Source organism: Eublepharis macularius, chromosome 4, assembly GCF_028583425.1.
Source record: "Eublepharis macularius isolate TG4126 chromosome 4, MPM_Emac_v1.0, whole genome shotgun sequence".
NCBI lineage: Eukaryota > Metazoa > Chordata > Lepidosauria > Squamata > Eublepharidae > Eublepharis > Eublepharis macularius.
The window spans coordinates 140,201,644-140,215,676 of NC_072793.1; the positions used below are offsets into that span (position 1 = coordinate 140,201,644).

General features: G+C 43.4%; 1 protein-coding gene across 3 annotated transcripts in view; it reads left to right on the forward strand.

Annotated features, from left to right (window-relative positions):
- The first annotated feature begins 7,659 nt into the window (after nt 1-7,659).
- The window catches only part of FOXP1 (forkhead box P1), a 714,752-nt gene continuing 708,378 nt past the window's right edge, over nt 7,660-14,033 (forward strand). For all 3 annotated transcript variants that reach the window (XM_054975302.1, XM_054975305.1, XM_054975306.1), the window contains exons 1-2: nt 7,660-7,886; nt 10,094-10,193. The gene's annotated coding sequence lies outside the window, so the exon portion shown is untranslated. The remainder of the gene's footprint in view (nt 7,887-10,093; nt 10,194-14,033) is intronic.

Sequence of the window (14,033 nt, forward strand, 5' to 3'; positions counted from 1 at the left end):
ATTGGGGTAGACCCCCCCTGTTCAGAACTCATAGGGCAGAAAATCAAACTGAAGAGAACCGCTGTCTGCTTTCCCTACCACACTGTTCCCTACTCTACCTTAAGGGGGTGGTGGTCTTAGGGAAGGTTCCCCTTTATTTCCTTTCTGCTGCCTCCCAGGCCCTCCACATTTAGGGCCTAGGCAACCGGGTTTCACCCAGCAGCAGGAGCCTCTCCTTCAACCAAGAAGGCGACTCTTTTATTTCCTTTCTGCTGCCTCCCAGGCCCTCCACATTTAGGGCCTAGGCAACCGGGTTTCACCCAGCAGCAGGAGCCTCTCCTTCTTCAACCAAGAAGGCGACTCTTTTCCCTCAGGATCTGCTGGGTATATCTATTCAGGCTCCACCCCTTATTTTCCCCGCACTTTCTTGGCCCGGGGCAGCTGGGAGTTGTAGTCCAGGAAGAAAGGCATCCCACACCAAGACTCCTGCAGGCCCCTCCCTGGCCCTACAGCCCATCAAACCTCATGGGGAACATTTTTTTTCTTTTCTTTTTATGACAGATTGCTAGCAGCACTCATTTCACCCTTGGCAACCATTTCGTTACAGCCAGCATGGGCCCTGGACATGACAGGGGAGGAGCCCTTTTCTAAGGATGTTTTGGCCTCCAAAAATCAGAAAGTAAGCTTGGAAGGCTAGAGAATATTGTGGTTGTCTAGCCATCTGCAAGATGGCCCTGAGATCTCAGAATATGGTGTCAGTAGGGTTGCCAGGTCCCCTTACCCTCTGGGCAGGAGGTGGGAGACCTGGCACTCACCTGACAAACATTCTGGTGCACGTGGAAAGTGTGCACATGCTCCCAAAGCTACATGATGACATCACTGAAGTCATCACACAGGCCACATGCTGCCCTAGGAATGCTCTTGCGCTCCACAGCAGACTGATTTCAGACCGCTTGGGGCTGAAATTAGCCCACTGCAGAGGCAGGAGCATTCCACACCCATCATGCCATCCCTGCAGTGCTTCTGCGCATTGCAGGGGGCTGATTTTGGCCTGAAAAGGGCCAAACTGGGCCCAATTTGTGCGAAATTGGGCCCATTTCAGGCTGAAATTGGCCAACTGCAGTGTGCAGGAGTGTGCTGCACTGCCCATGAGTGCGCCCTAAGAGGTGCGTTCCCCCACCTTGTCCCCTGCCAGCCAGGTTAAGTGGTGTGTGTGTGTGGGGGGTGGCAGTGAGGGATCCCCCACCCCCAGCAAGGGACCGGCAACCCTACGTCTCAGTAAGCATTCTTAAAGCTACAATTGTTGTTGCCATGGGGGAAGGTTAATCCGCCAATGAATTACTATTTTTAGTTTGTTTTTCTAAAAAAACCTAGCACTTCATTCAGGTTTGTAGAGAAATCTCCCCTGGCTGTTTTGTGTAGTTTTTTTGATCCACACTCTATGACATTATTTGAAATTAGATACATCACTATATACATTAATTCAGCAGGTATAGGAGGCAATTAAGTACTCTTCCCTTTTGTCTACAGACTTTCTCTTTCAAATACTTCATTCACCTCAACATTTTGTTATGTTGAAAATTCCAATTTGTATTTGTCACAGTGATGTGTTATTCTGCCCAGAGTTTGCATCCAGACGTATCAGGGTTATCGAGGTTTTCACTGGAATGTTACTTAAAGCGTGCAACCAGAAGTAAGCAGTCTCATTGTTCACTTGCATTTATGCCACACGAACATAGCAATATAAAATATTTTTTGAGGGTGTGTGTGCTAAGTTCTTTTTCAAACATACTCTAAAATGAAAAAAAAAATTATCTCAACTGAAAACGTTATACGATACCTAGGCTTGATCAGGCTTTTAACCAATGGATTGATAGACTGGCATGAAGTAAGTGATTAGTCAATTCATTATAGGTTATAGTAACTATTATGTTATCTTTCCGCAGGTAGTATTTGTGGGCCTTTTCATGATGGATAATTCCGCTCGCTCTGATTAAAAAACATAGATACTATTTATTATTTGTAAAGTAATTTTTGGACAAATTGCTGGAATCAGGAGAGTTACATATATCTTAGAACAATGGTGTTGCCACTGAACTTGAGACTGCATAAATTAAAGCTCTGGCTTTTTAATTGGTCCTGCAGAAGAATCAATTGCTTTCAGCCCTAATAAAACCCTCCCTCTTTCACTCTCAAGAGCACAGTGCACAAAACCGATTTTTGAAAAAGCAACTGTCTCTCTAATATGATAGTGCAAGTTTACATTTTTTTAATTGGTACAGCTGCAGTTCCCATATGGGTAAGGAACATCCATACCAATTTCCTGTTTTTGTTCTCATCATACATAAAGCAGTTTGTTGACAGATTATGAGAATCCCCATAAAACATCTCTTAAATTCAGAAAGGCTCCAGAAGTATGGCTCATAGGATACAGGAGGTGTGGCACACCAATGGCTTGAAAAACATTCTGACTTTAGAACTGCAACACCTATAATTATGAAGGCGTCATCACCTCCATAATTTTTTTTTTTTAACTAACAAGCTGTAGTCATAGCATGTGTACACCCTTACCCAAATCTGCCAAGCATTCAACACACCTGGGATTTAAGGATAAAAGGGGAAGGAGCTTTTCTCTTTGCACTTGTAAAAAGATGATGGCAGTAAACAATTCAAGAGCAATTAACAATTGCATTGGAGGTGAGGGAGAAGTCCCACTGCTGTTATTGTCAGAGGAATTAATAATATTTTATAGAGTTAGCTTACTGGTTTAAAATCAGCATGGCAAAAAACACGGTGGCAAGTCTGCTGAGCCATAAACAGAAATGTATTAAAGGGCTGTTTGCAAAATGTCTGTTCCTTCTCTCAAGACGGGAGAAGAATCCTCCTATCTCTGTGTCCTGGAAAAAGTGCTCTAATATTGGCCCCCCCCCCATCTCTTCCAGTTGGAAACAAATGATAGAAGAAAGCAAGGGGAAGTATAAAGCAACTCAGTACAAATATCCATCTCCATCTTATCTCACATTTACAACTTAATCCATTTTAGTTTGGGTAGATGAACTACAATGTGAAGGTTATAATTTTGCTGCTTATTTTTTGACAATTGCGTCTACTCATGAGAATGAAGAGCCAAATAGCATGATATAATGGCATGGCTTACTCGCTGTCATTAAAGATTACTGTTCAAGTACATCTAAGCCATCTTTTCCATTGCAAATATTTATTTGCAATGATTCTCCTCTTAATTATTTAAAATATAATGAATTAGGCATAAGTACTTTGCCATTACTGCAATTTAAAGTGTAATTGCACATCAGAAGAGTCTTTTCTTTGGAAGATGAATGTTTATTTTTTCAACCAAAAGGTGGCGTTGTACTCCCATGCCCTTTCTTCTGCATGAAAAATCCCTCTTGCTTTAATTTGCCAAAAAGAAACTTCCATTTGATTACTGATCAAGAAATTAAAATGTGCTGCATATAAGTGCAACGTGACAGTGTTGAAAATGAACAATATGTTAAGCTGCAGTTTAGTTTCCACTAATAAGTACCAAATGGACATGCAAATCTTTATTCACTTTGGCTGAGTAGACACCCGTACAGAAAAATCCATGTTGCAACATTTAAGAGCAACTGCCCTTTTACGGAGTTTCTTGTTTCAAGCTACAGAGTAAACTTCACAACTAAATAAACAAGGTGTGCAGCAATGAAATGACCCTCAAAAGTCCCACTTATGTTGAATGCCAAGTATTGCGTGATGAAAGCTCCTAGACCCTAAATGTCTGTGTAGTTTTTATTTACAGGAGACAAAGTTGCTATGACCACTATTTTCCTGAAATCTCCTTGAGCCTTCACAGGTCTGAAGATGGAAGCTGATGCAGAAGGGACTAAATCCAAGACACTTTAAATTCATATACCCATTCTAACTGAGTACTGTCCATTTGCTTTGTTTTTCATTCACTGAACATAATGCTTGGGCCTGTTTTATTTTACAGCTCTCAATTTCATGCTTAAAAACAACTCAGTATTTTGGAATTTAAAAAGGAGAATGTTAATCTTCACATTTTCTACAAGAAATCTGTATTTACCTTTGGAATTTGTAGAAAATGAGAAGAAGATAAAACTTTTTTTCTCTGTATCAATCAACAAATAGAAAAGTATGCATGTATAATTTGTAAGGTACTGTCATCACCCAGTAGGTGGGACCTATTAATGTCTACATCTCTGACTTAAGAACTTGCCATTCCACTGTACTTTATAATGTCATAAATTGTAATAGACACTCCTGTTCAACCTATTTGTTGTCTGCCACGGAATCAAGATCTGCACGTTCAGCTGCTTCCTACCAAGTATCTTAGAATTGTATTGTCGAAGGCTTTCACGGCCGGAGAACGATGGTTGTTGGGGGTTTTCCGGGCTGTATTGCCGTGGTCTTGGCATTGTAGTTCCTGACGTTTCGCCAGCAGCTGTGGCTGGCATCTTCAGAGGTGCTACACCTCTGAAGATGCCAGCCACAGCTGCTGGCGAAACGTCAGGAACTACAATGCCAAGACCACGGCAATACAGCCCGGAAAACCCCCAACAACTATCTTAGAATTTTCTCTGACAAATACACCATTGTTTATGGGACAACTCTATTATTTGTGAATTTTAAATCAGTCCTTCAAATAAAACACAAGTATCTGCATTTTACATCTCCGTCCTTTTAAACCATCAACTTTTCTGACAGATACTTCTCCATTCCCTCATGAGCTTCTAAACACAGGTATGGCACTCCACACAGATCTTTAGAACTTGGGAAGACTTAAAGGCACAATTTGGAGTGAAGAAACACTCTGTTCTGCCTTTTTAATGCAGTGGTTATGTCTTTGTTGCTTACGTGTGCACGTATTGAATAGTTCCACCCTAAGATTAGGAGACATTTGCCCAATATTATTAGGTGAGTCCATTGCTAAACTGGGGATTCAGATCAAAGCCCAAAAATGTACCTGCTGGACCATGCTGGTTTCCCACAGAGATAGATAGGATATATATTTAAATAATATTGTTTGGATTGAATTTAAAATATGCTAGGCGCTGTACAAAAATCTAGGTATTAGGTATGACTGGAATTTTGCTGTTCAAGGCTTAAATTTAACAAAACGGAGGAGCCCGTTTTTACACTGATCCAAACAAATAGCTACAATTATACATCATTTTAATTTATAAAATGCTTGTTAATTGCACTTTGCCTTCACAGCAATTTTGAGATGCAGTTCTATTATTCCAGTTTTGTTAAGGATAAACTCAGCCTGGGAGGCAGGGACTTGACCAACAATACTTAGGGAGTCTAGGGCAGAAGCAGGACTTGAACACAGGTATTCCACATCCAATTTCAAATCGCTACCACATTGCCTCTTATGTGACAAGAGCACAATCCACTGAGCATGTTTTAGTTCCATTGATGTCGATAGGGAAAATTTAAGCATGCCCCTAACTTCTTTATTGACCTCAATGGGACTGAAAAGAATATGATGAATTGTTGCCCCAGTTGTTTGGATAACCCAAAGTGCTTTTTAGATTGGCAAGAAAGCATTGAATGAAACATAATTGGAGTGTATATATAAGAAAGGCCTTGAAGAAAAAGAGGGTTTTACTATATGTCTGAGGCTATGAAGGTTAAATGTGGGCCTTTTCTTCTTTAAACTGACTATAATGGAACCAGTATTTCACCCTAATAAATAGTTTCCTCTAGCTGTCACTGGTTAAAATTCATATGAATATTTTTAAAACTCCAGTAATGTAGGTGTAAGAATAGATTATTGAGGTTATGAAAGTGTTTTATTAGTGATCCATTCAGAGCTTGTATTTATAAATAGTATAAAATGAGTGAATAAGTGGTTAGATTATGCATTACAAGGATAGAGTATTGTTTAGTGGTTAGACCACAGGGTTGAGCGTCAGAAGGAGCACTGAATTTTATTCACAGCTTTACCACTGATTCATTGTATGAGCTTAGGCAGGTAACATAACCCCTTCCCTACCTTGGCTTTACTTATCAATACAAATAAGGGAAAAGGTGTCAACTGTCAAAAACTGTTTGGGTGACGTTAAAGACCGATAAGTATAAAATGAAAAACACTGAAATATTTTTAGCTAATGTAATTTTCTGTTTTTCTTGTTGATAGTTTGTATTAGAAGAGTAAGGAAAGGCCTTAGTGATGGAATTAAGCTTAAAAAAAAACTTTGGTAGGATTGCAAAATAACCTCCTACCCAAAGAAAGGCCACTGTACCAGTATTGCCATGGTACACACAAAGACCATCAACTCCGGTGGTATGAGTCTGTAAGGAACATATTCTCTACCAAAAAAGCAGTAAGATTTGCAACACTACAAAGTTGGGTGGGGGAGAGGCAGTACTTTGAAATCAGTAACAATCTTGCTCTTCCTTTCATTAGTGCTGTGATAAGTGAATTCAATTCAAGAAGAATTTCAACGCACAAACAGTAACTTTTCGGAGTGTTAACCCACCCAGTACTTTTTTATTTTGCAGAATGCACAGGCAGTAGCAGGTACTTTGTGTTAAACAACCCATTGGCATGCTAGCCCCTGGGCGTGTTCCTAAGAGAAACTGAAGGCAAACAAACAACCAGTCACTGGCATTTTTTCCCAGGCGCCTTCTCGAAACCAACTGCGAGGAAAAAGGTTTTTGTGTTGTTTTTTTTTCCCCTTTCCCCTCCAGAGCCTCCTGTACCGAGCCACGGGGAACGAGCGCCGAGATGGCGCTTTTTGAATGGGGAGACTTTCCTCGTGAAGAGACAACATATACAGGCAGAGTGCCTTAGATGGACATGTCTGTTTCCTTGCACACATGGGTTTGTCCTTCTGCTGAACTTTCACCTCCCGAACTCGCCTCCTTTCATTGGGTAAAGTGTAGGGGACGGAGGGGGGGGGAGGAAGAGAGTGAAGGGAAAAAGAGGAAGCCGCCACTTGGCTTGCAAAACACTTGCACTTTTGAATTGCACCCCTCCCATTCTTTACTCTTTTGGAGGGGGGGGGGGGGTTCAAGAAGCCTAGATTTCCTTCCAAGAAACCCAAAGCAATCCAACAAAGCGATCCGAAGCCCTCCTCCTCCCCGATCCCCACAATCTCGTCTTACCTTCCACCCCCCTACTCCACCCCACCCCTTCTGTTTGCTCTTCTCCGGGCTGCCTCCGCCTTCTCTCCCCCCGCTTTCTCTCTAGTTTTCCTGGCTCTCCCCTTCTCTTTTCCAATCTCCTCTCCTTCCCTCTTGCAGCTCGCTCCCCTCCTTTCTGGACTCCCTCCTCCTGCCCGTTCTGTCTCCTTCGATCTGTCCCCCATTCTTCTTTTTTTTGCAACTGCGATCTATCTTTCTCCCCCCCACCACCCTCGTTTTGCACTGAGCCTTGTTTACCCAGCAGGTGGATGTGACGTCAGGGACTCATAACAGCAAAAAATAACAAAATCTCCCTCCGCGGGGTGTTATTTTTCCTCTCTCTCCTAGATTTTTCTGCCCCCTTTCCTGCTATTTAAGAAAATAAAGAGCCCAACTCCAAAGTGGCCTTCCAGCGTCAGGCACGCCGGGAGTAGCTTCGCCGGGCTGGGGGCGCGTGGGGGAGGAGGCTCGTCTCGTCCTCCCTTCCTCGCTTGCTGCTGCTGCTACTGGCTTGCCTGTGCCTTGCAGCTCTGCTCTCCCCCTTTTGGAAAGCTAGTTCCCGACTGAAGCGGAGGGCTCTATTGTTATTTATTGTGTGGCTGTGTTGCACGCTGTGCCTGCTGCATGGGGCTGGCTGGCTGGCTAGAGAGGGAAAGAGAGTGAGTGAGGAGTAAAGGGAGGGACAGACAGACTCACTCACCCGCCCGCCCGCAGTGGGGGGAGCCCCTTAGCTGGCACCGCCAGGCCGTTTCCAGCGGGTGAGTTTGCCATTTCGCCTTTTCTCATCCACTTTGAACTCTCCTGTTTGTTTCCGCCTCCCCCCCACGCCTGCTCTTCACTCCCCCCTCCCCGCTTCTGACCCCCTCTCCCCCCACCTTTCCACGTGCCTCGCCTCTCCCCCCACCTCTCCGTGCTTGGGCTATTTGCATACAGCACCTCAGACGCAACGGGAAGAAGCCGCGGCTCCTTCACCTCTGAGGCGCTTCCTCTTCTTTATGTCCCACTTTTGCACCTCATTCTGACTCCCCCCCCCCCCCCCGCCGTACCCGTCCCTTCTCCACGCGCTGGACGCCGCACACACGGCCGCAGCAAGTTGGAAGCACCGCCAGCCTTGGCCCCCGGTGCGCGCGCGCGCATGTCCTCCCTCGGGCGGGAGGGGGGGGGATATTTGGAGAAGGGCAGGAGTTGCCGGTTGGGCGTGCGCGCTCTCCCCTGAAGAACTGGGGGCCGTTTGCGACGAGGCGGACGGGGAAGGAAGAACTTTTCACCCACTCGAACAAACTTTTGCCCGCGTGCCTCTCTCTACTTTCTCTTTCCTTCTTTCGTCCCGTGAACTTCAGCCAACAGGCCTGTGGGGCTCGCACCTTTTACACGCCCACTGGCTTGAACTCGCCGGCTGTTGGTTTCCACACAACACAGGTCACTACTTCTCCCTTCAGCTTTGCGGGGGGAGGGGGTTGCACCCTAAGATTTTCTGCCCCGTGCTCGCCCCTTTAGATGTGTCTGTAGAGAGGAGCAAGATTCGGGTCCAGTAACACTGGAGGACCCGTCGCCCATTTGCTCCCAGTAGGGCTCTCGCAACAGGCTAGACTGGTGCGCCGCAATCTCACTCACTTACTGGCAGCATCCCCCCCCCCCCCCGCCGCCGAAAAAGATAATCCTCCCATTCCCCGCAGTCACACAAAGGCACTTTCAGAAGTCACAGGTGACAAACAAGACGACCGCCTGTTAGACTAGACAGACACGGGCGTCAAAGACATCATTCCACAGGCGCAGGCGGAGACTCGAGGCGCCGTGGAGACCCAAACCCACACGTGGCAAAGCCCCAGTTTCACACGAGGAAGCACTAGTTGCACTCGGGAAAAGTTATATATACACACATGCACGAAGGCCGGCGACAAGTGGCCCTCTCCTGCTGCCCCAAGCCCTCTTTCGTATCGCTAAGTGAGCAACTTTCCCGCTGCGCAAAACCGCGCGCCCGTCCTCCTGGCCCGCGCAAAGCTGTGATCTCCGCGCACGCCACAAAAACCACAAACACTGGAGGGAGCCCCAGACGGGCAGTTTCCCAGGCGCTCGGCAAGTCTAAACCGCGACTGTAGACACAGGCATCGCTCCCCCATCTCCCAATCAGCCAGAGTCTCACAAAAACACAACCGCACAACACCACAGCCACCGGCTCCTTTCCCGTTGCCTGCGCTAACCCCCTCTGCCCCCATCCCCGGGCTGGCTCCACATCTCGGGTGCTGTTGTCGATATACCGGATTTTGCCCCCTCCGGGGGCTCCGGCGGACGAGCGCCTCGGTGAGGTGCAGCCCCGGACAAGTTCGACAAAGTTCAAGCGTCTGCCGCAACTCCGGCGGCGCCCGCTTCCCCAGCGCTTTCCCCGGGGCCCTTCTGCATCTCCCCCTCCCAGTCTTCCCTTCTTGGAGCTCGGAGGGTGGGCAGGCTGGCAGGGAGGCTTTTGGGGAGACAAGCCCCCTTCCCCGGCTCGATCTTGTGCGCTCAGAAGTGGCCGCGCATCTTCCTTTCCTTAGCCTCCAGCCAGCGGCAGTCTCCCTGCCGTACGCCCCTCTCTCTCTCACTCGCTCACTGCAGCCTTCTGACCTGCACTGTCTGAACACACATGTGCAACTTCACATACCTAAGCAAGCCTGCCATGATTTGCCCCTGGTGCGTTTCTTTAGGAAAAGAGCAGATCCCAGCTGAGCAGGGAGGAGGGTTGAGTGGGGTGTGTGTGTGTGCCTGCCTGTGAGAGTCTGTGGCAATCTTGGATCCTGTTACTAGATTTGATTTCCTGATCCCCTTTCTCGCAAGTGCTTTCCAAGGCTCCCCCCCATCAAACTCTTAGACACAGGCGCACATTTTCCCTCCCTCCCTTCAATTTTTAGCTTCCCCCACCTCTTTAACTAAAACCTGTTTTGTGGAGACTTGTTGAAAGTACCCTGTGATTTCTTCTCGACTATAGAGAGCCCAAAGTTTTGTCTGCCGGAGAGCACAGGAGCAACAGCAACCTTTTGCTTAGAAGCTGGGTGCTGGCGGTGGCGATCACACACCCGTTTCTGCTGGTAAGTATAGGAGAACCAGTGCAAGCTTTAAGAAATCTCCATCCAAGCAAACCCCCCCCCAGTATAGAAAAGCAACTGTGCATCATTTTGAAAAGAGTTACAAACTTCCATTGCAGATTCAGATTTTTAAGTCAGTGAAAATGAGCAGAGGGGAGGGAAAGGGGGAGTCATAAAAATATAGTCTCTCCTTGTTTTTAAACTAAGAAAACCAGGGTTCAGGAGTTTAGTGAAGAATATAAGTGCTGTCATAAAATATGATGACATTCTACTCCCCCCATCTCATCTTACCCCACTTGGTAACTATTAATTATTTCCAAGTCATTGTGTTCAAATACCATTGCTGGACTGATTACTAAGTGTATTGATTTTACACTGTCTTCGTCTGACATGGTTGATTTCCCCCCCCATTTGCTTCAAGGGAGTGTAGAAAGACTTAAAGCATAGGAATAACTACAAGGCAGTGGCCCAGCTTCTAATTATTTTGGTCTGAGGAGGGGGGGTGATGCTATTGTGTCCCGAAATGACCACTGGGAAGACTGTCTTTCTGCAAAAATAAATTCTCATCAATTTGTCATAAGCAACCCAAACTCCAGCTGTTTTCAGATGCTTCTGAATACTGGCTTCTTGAAGAATGAGTCCTACTTTTAAAATTTTAAGATTTCATTGTTGGTAATTGTTATGAGAATGAGCAATATGAAGAATGTTTACATAATTTGTATTGTGTCTGATGTATAAATCTGAATTTCATGTACTGAATGATGACATTTTGAAAAAAAGCCATAAAGTACGTAACATTTGTATTTACACTTCACTGTAGGACTACAATTAGGAATTTCTTTATTTATCTGACTTCACAAAACGTAAGGATACTAAATGAAATTCCTCTTGTGTTACAGATAAACTATAGGGTAAAGCATTTATGTTATTTGTTAAGGGCATTTACTTTTATTTTAATTGAAGAGAAGAAGAAATAGGGACATTCAAAATACTTTGCAATCTAATGTTTATGAACCCCCCAAACTGTCCTTTTCTTGCTCCTCTAAGATTAAAAAGGTCATATTTCCCCAAATACTGTAATGGCAAATTGGTTTTTGAAGAAGAAATGAACATCTTTGATGGCAGACGATGGCAAAGAAGTTTGTGTTTACAGAAATGGACAGTGCAAGGTCTTTTCTGTTTTTATTTTGAACCATCTTCATAGAATGAGTGGGTGGGGGAGGACTTTCCATTGGTTACCATTCATAATGTGTCGGCTAGAATCTCATTGCAAAAAGGTATTTCAGATTTAACATCTTGCGTTGGCAGCATTCTTTCCCCTCTGTCTTTGGATTAGTCATTGGGGGCGTGGGGGGGGGGGAGAAATCACTTTCCTTTTTTTTTTTAAGTAAAGTAAACAGCCTCCAACAAGTGAACCTTGACAACCCAGATTAAGGAAGGCAAGAGAGATCAAACAAAGCTGCTGCTGGGCTGTTGTTTGGAGCTGCTGCAGTGAAAGATCTGGAGTATTCGATCAGGCAGCAAGGCTTCTATGTTCACTTATGCAGAAATGGACCATTACAAATGCTGATCTTTGTTGTAAAAGCTAAGGATAAGTTGGAAGGATCTGACGACTTAAGCCAGTGTTTTTCACCTAGCGCTGACTGGAAAGACTAGTTAGTTTAAAGAAAAGTCACTCCTTGGTTTGACAGAATTGTGTATTCATGCTGCATTGACGTACAACTTCTTTTTTATCTGTAACACCTTGAAGTGCAGAGAGGAACCCTTGAGTTCCCATATGTTTAAAAAAAAGAGGGGAAGGGGGTTTACTAAGTTCAGCCCTTCAATTCTCTGAGTTGTCAAGAAACAAAGACATTTGGAGTTTGTGGAGGTGTTATTCTCATGTGGAATGGAACTGTTTCATTGTAATGATGTAGTTTTATGTCATTCTGTTCTTGGCAGTTTTAGAAAATCAAGGTAATTTCCCCCCCTTAAACATAGCACCTTCCCAATCATTATGACATTTAATGTTTAGAGTGCTTTTCATTTATTTATAAAAACAAAGTTTTGTAACTTGCCTTGGCATTTAATTTTTCAAGAAAACTGTATTTCAGCATGTTAAAATGGCACAGTGAGAAATTATTATAGCAATTTATAGATTTTGTATTATTTAAGAAAAGCACCATTACGCATTCCAGCTAGTTTGTGGTTAGGCTGTTTATTTTGTTTGAAATTCTAGAAGAATTCTCTGTGTAAATGCAACTACTACTTGCAACTATTTGTTTCAAGCTAGTTTCTTACCATGATTAATATTGTAACAAAGGATATTTAAAAAAATCCAGACATAAGCAACTCCTTTATGAAAGTACATAATCATTAGAAATAGAAGAGATAAATAACTATCAATGAATAAACAGCCAGTGTCACTTAAGTATACATTTAATGAGCATTCAGATCTCAAAGTATTTATATATTTTAAAGGCACAGGTTTCATAACCATCCAAACAACTTACTGCAATGATTGTTAAGATATTTTTTATTACCTGTAGGTTTATTATGTAATTAAATACACATGCATTAAACATACAGATGTATGCTATTAAGCTATTTAGGGCAATATGTAACTTTTAAAAAAAGCTATAAATATTTCCTTCTTTCTCTTTTACCATAATTTCAACTAAAACAGTAACTATTCCATTTCTGTACTTGTAGGAGAATTAAGATTTTTCCTCTTCAGGTCCTGATTTTTACGGGGCTTCTCTGAGACAAATGTAGCCCAGCTTATTGGTGAAAAAGGTCCATTTTAATGGGGTTTACCTAGGCAGAAACATATTCACATGGAAACATCTCACATTGTTTTATTTTATTGTTAGAAGGGGTAGATGAGCTATTAGTAAACTGAGCTTTCCCCCCCTAAAGGGAACACAGTAAGATACTGGTATTTTTGTGGTTTCCTTTTTTTGAACTGGGTGCAGTTCAGCACCATTATAATCAGTAGGTGGTTTTCCCTTGACTACAGTGGAAGGTGCATTGTACCTGCTAAATATTCTTGTGTGAAAGGTTTAAATATTGCTGTCATGTAGGACTATTTCATATGCAAACTTGTATGTGCATAACTCTGTAAGGAATTTCAGCAGATGTATTTTAAATGTTCAGATAGTATGTGTACAATATAATTTTACTAACTGCGTCCTGTTATTTCTAGATTACAATGGTGTTTCTGTCCTTAAAAGTTCTTGGAGATGCACTAATAAAATTTAAATAGATTATAAAATGACAGTATAATAGTATAAATTTTGTTTATGATTCTGTTGCTTTAAGGTACTTATACTAAAAGAAGCTCCTTTAACCCCAAGACTGAGTGGCATTAAGTGGTGGAGCAGTCTTCTGAAGTGCTGCTACTGCCCTTTGCTCTTGCGATAATCTTAAATTACTATAACTTAATTGCAACTTCAAGGCACTAAGCTTAAATGTTTTTATGCCGCTCTGTGGGGCTTGGCATATATGAAGCTACATTGTTTGTACCTGGTTCTTTTTTGGAAAGGTAATACTTTCCATACCATTCTGAATAGAGGAGGTGTTATATCTTAATATAATCTATTGGATAGATTCACCTTGAAGTCAGTGTAAGTTGTGATTCCCCCCCTCCCCCCCAGGAAACTGCCTCTGGTACTTTACAGAAGCACTGAAGACTATGTGATAGGTAGGTACATGTTTTTTACATTAAAAGTTATACTGCAGAATCCATATTTTCCCAAGCTATGAGCAGTGGGGGAAAAGAATCTCTTTACAGCCTCATGACAAAGCAAATAGCACTTTTCAAATATAGGAACACTTCGTTGTGCAGTATGGATTCCCCAGGAT